The 4,350-nt window shown below is 38.2% G+C and overlaps 1 pseudogene; it reads left to right on the forward strand.

The window, feature by feature from the left end:
- The first annotated feature begins 202 nt into the window (after positions 1-202).
- LOC105114282 (uncharacterized) lies at positions 203-3,575 on the forward strand (annotated as a pseudogene).
- Positions 3,576-4,350: the final 775 nt, after the last annotated feature.

Genomic DNA, 4,350 nt, shown 5'->3' on the forward strand with positions numbered 1-4,350 from the left:
ATCAGCTAGATTTTGTCTTTGTCATTGAGCCCACTTTCCTAATCAATGAGATAACGTTTTTCTTTGCATTCATTTGTTTTTATGCATGTCTTTACATTGAACATTTTCCACTTTTAGGAACCCTGAAAGCGGATCTTCCCCGACATCACATACATTTAACATTAAGAATGAATGGCCAAACTTTAACAAATATATGACAATGATGGAAGAAGAAGAATGGGATGAAAGTAATATCAGAGAATTCACAAAGCTAGTAGAGCAACATGAAAAAACCTGGGAACCTGCTGCTGAAGAACTCAAAACTATAAATGTGGGTAGTGATCAAGCTAAAAAAGAATTGAAAATAGGGACATTAACCACGCCTAAGCAAAGGGTAGAGTTAATAGCTCTATTACATGAGTATGCAGATGTTTTTGCTTGGTCTTACGAGGATATGCCTAGGTTGAACACAAACATCGTGGTACACAAGATCCTATTAGAGGAAGGTTGTAAACCAGTCAAACAGAAGTTAAGGAGAGCACATCCGGATACATGGATTAAAGTGAAAGAGGAACTCGAGAAATAATGGAATGCTAGATTCCTAGAAGTTGTTAAATTCCCACAATAGGAATCCAACATTGTTGTCGTACCAAAGAAGGAAGGGAAGATTAGAATTTGCGTGGACTTTCAGAATTTGAACAAAGCTAGCCCCAAAAATGATTTCCCACTGCCCCACATAGACATTTTAGTTGACAATGCTACTCGTAGTTCCATATATTCCTTTATGGATGGTGCTAAACAAATGTCAAGGTTAGAGGTTTCTCAAGATACAATCAGATAAAGATGGCTTCAGAAGACAAGGAAAAAACAACTTTTGTTACCCTTTGGGGAACTTACTGCTATAAGGTTATGCCGTTCGGTTTAAAGAACGTAGGAGCCACTTATTAAAGAGCCATGGTAACTCTATTCCATGATATGATGCACAAGCAAATCGAGGTGTATGTAGATGATATGATTGCAAAGTCAAAAGAGGGAGAAGATCATGTCAAGGTGTTGCGAAAGTTATTCGAGAGATTGAGAAAGTATGAACTAAGGCTCAACCCTGTAAAATGTTCATTTGGGGTTAAGTCCGACAAGTTGTTAGGATTTGTAGTAAGTGGCAAAGGCATAGAGGTGGATCCTGACAAAGCAAAAGCCATCCAATCCATGCCAACCCCATAGTCAGAGAAAGAAATGAGAGGATTCTTGGGGAGGTTAAACTATATTGCCAGATTTATAGCTCAACTAACTACCACATGTAAACCTATCTTCCGATTGCTTAGGAAAAAGAATCCGGGAACTTGGAATGAATAGTGTAAGGAGGCATTCAATAAAATCAAGCACTATTTGCAAAGTCCGCTATTGCTTATTCCTCCTGTGTTAAGAAAGCCTTTAATTTTATATCTGACGGTAACGGAGACAGGTATGGGATGTGTACTGGGGTAGCATGATGAAACAGGGAGGAAAGAAAGGGTTATCTATTACCTGAGTAAGAAGTTCACTGAATGTGAGTCTAGATACACTGTAATAGAGAAACTGTGTTATGCATTGGGATGAGTGGCAAAAAGATTACAACATTATATGTTGTATCACACCACTTGGTTGATTTTAAAAGTGGATCCATTGAGATACATATGTAACAAGCCCTATCTCTCCAGTCGAATTGCAAGGTGGCAGGTTTTGTTGTCAGAGTATGACATAGTGTATATGACATGGAAAGCTGTGAAGAGAAGCGTGATTGTTGACCATTTAACTGATAATGCTATTGAAGATTACGAACCGTTGGATTTTTATTTTCCGGATGAAAATTTATTGGCAATAGAGGAAGAAGAAGAAAAGACAGATTGGTGGACTATGTTTTTTGACGGAGTAGTGAATGTATATGGTAACGGGGCCGGCGTAGTGATAATCTCGCCTGATCGGAAGCTATATCCGGTTTCAGTTAAATTACATTTTGAATGCACCAACAATACAGCTGAATATGAAGCTTGTATACTCAGTTTAGAAGCTGCATTAGAGATGAAGATTAGAAAGGTGGATGTATATGGTGACTCAATGTTGATTATTTATCAAGTGAAAGGAGAATGGCAAACCAAGGAAGAAAAGCTGAGGCCTTACCAGGAATACTTGTCCACACTAGTAGAGGACTTTGAAGTGATAAAGTTCACTCACCTGGGAAGAGAGGGGAACCATTTTGCGGATGCTTTGGCTATATTAGCTATTATGGCTACAATTGACCTCGGGTATAGGGTGCAGCCAGTACACATTAATATCAGAAATAACCCAGTTTATTGTTACTCAATTGAAGGAGAGATAAATGGGAAGCCTTGGTTTTACGATATCAAAAACTTTGTGCAGAAGCAGGAATATCCAGAGGGAGCTTCGAAGGTGAATAAGAAGACCCTAAGGCAATTGGCCACGGGTTTTTATCTCGATGGAGAGATTTTGTACAAAAGATCATTCGATGGAACATTACTGAGGTGTTTGAATGCAACAAATGTTAGAACAACTTTGTGAAAGGTCCATGAAGGGATTTGCCCAACCCATGCTAGCGGACTTATGATGGCCAAAAAAAAATACAAAGGGCTGGTTATTTCTGGATGACATTAGAAAAAGACTACATCGACTATGTCAGAACATGTCACAAGTGTCAGGTGCATAGTGATAAAATCAATGCACCTCCAACCCCTTTGTTTAATCTGGTATCTCCTTGGCCATTTGCAATATGGGGAATTGATGTGATCGGGCCTGTTAACCCAAAAGCCAGCAATGGGCATAGATTCATCCTTATAGCCATTGATTATTTCACGAAATGAGTAGAAGCCTATTCATACGCTCATGTGACTCAGAAAGTGGTAAAGAGGTTCATATAGAAAGACTTGATTTGTCGTTATGGGCTGCCAGAAAAGATAGTGACTGATAATGCATAGAATTTCAACAACAAAATGATAATGGAGCTTTGTACTAAATGGAAGATCAAACATTCAAATTCCTCACCATATAGGCCAAAGATGAATGGGGCCGTGGAAGCAGCTAATAAGAACATTAAGAAAATCATTCAAAAAATGGTAGTCATCTATAAAGATTGGCACGAGAAGTTGTCATTCGCTCTCCATGCATATCGCATTGTAATAAGAACCTCGACTGGAGCCACGCCATATTCATTGGTATATGGAATGGAGGCAGTAATGCCGTTGGAAGTCGAAATCCCATCATTAAGGGTGTTGATGAATTCAGAGTTAGAAGAGGCTGAATGGACCAAAGTAAGATATGAACAGTTAAACTTGATTAGTGAAAAGAGGATAGCCACCATCTATCATCATTAACTTTACCAGAAAAGAATGGCTAAGGCATATGATAAGAAGGTTAGACCTTGTGTGTTTCAAAAAGGAGATCTAGTGCTAAAGAAACTTTTGTCTCTACCAGGAGAAGACCACAGCAAGTGGTCTCCAAATTATGAAGGTCCTTATATAGTAAAGAAAGCTTTCTCAAGCGGAGCTCTGAAATTGTCTAGCATGAATGGAGATGATCTAACCAGACCTGTGAATTCTGACTCTGTAAAAAGATATTATGTCTAAATATGTTCAGTTTTCTCCCGAAATAAATACAGTAAAGTTTGGTCATGCATTCTTTGTGTAAAGAACCCTGTCATTGCTTTGATCTCACGACACTTATTTCATTTATCTGGAAAGAACTGATTTTGTGCATGATTACAAGAAATGCATCATAAAGCACTCAAAGATGAAATTTAAGCATTTCCATAAAAAAAAGGTGACTAAACCAAAATAAACCCCAAAACTAACCCTGAGATAAAACCTTGTCTCTGCTAGCATTTTTTGAATTTGCATAGATAAATGGTTAGTTAACCATCTCTGTGATCACATATATTTTCCTAGGATAAGAACAAGGTTTATCAATCCTAACAATGTGCGCTTTGAAATGAGGAAAGGCCATCTTTGTTATCCATTCACTTTTCTAATAAATTCATCCTTTGTAGCCCCCATTTGAGCTGAATCGCGTTTCTTCCTTATAACAGCCTTGGCTAGGATCACACCCCACATTGGGGGCAAACGAGAGATATTGGGAAGACCCTAATAGAATCAATAGGAAAGGGAAGGTTAAGAAAAATTCCAACGATGATTGAAAAAAAAAAAAAGACCTAGACTAGGGGCAGAAAATACTGATGCTAGTTTTGATCACCTTACCAGCTAGACAAAGCAATGAAGATGGATACGAGAATTGATCATGTAATTTTTAGTTATTATCCAGACAAAGCAGTGAACATAGATGAGGGAATTGATGTCTCATGTAGTAGACACAACAAAAACCCCC

Source organism: Populus euphratica, unplaced genomic scaffold (assembly GCF_000495115.2).
Source record: "Populus euphratica unplaced genomic scaffold, PopEup_1.0 scaffold501.1, whole genome shotgun sequence".
Lineage (NCBI taxonomy): Eukaryota > Viridiplantae > Streptophyta > Magnoliopsida > Malpighiales > Salicaceae > Populus > Populus euphratica.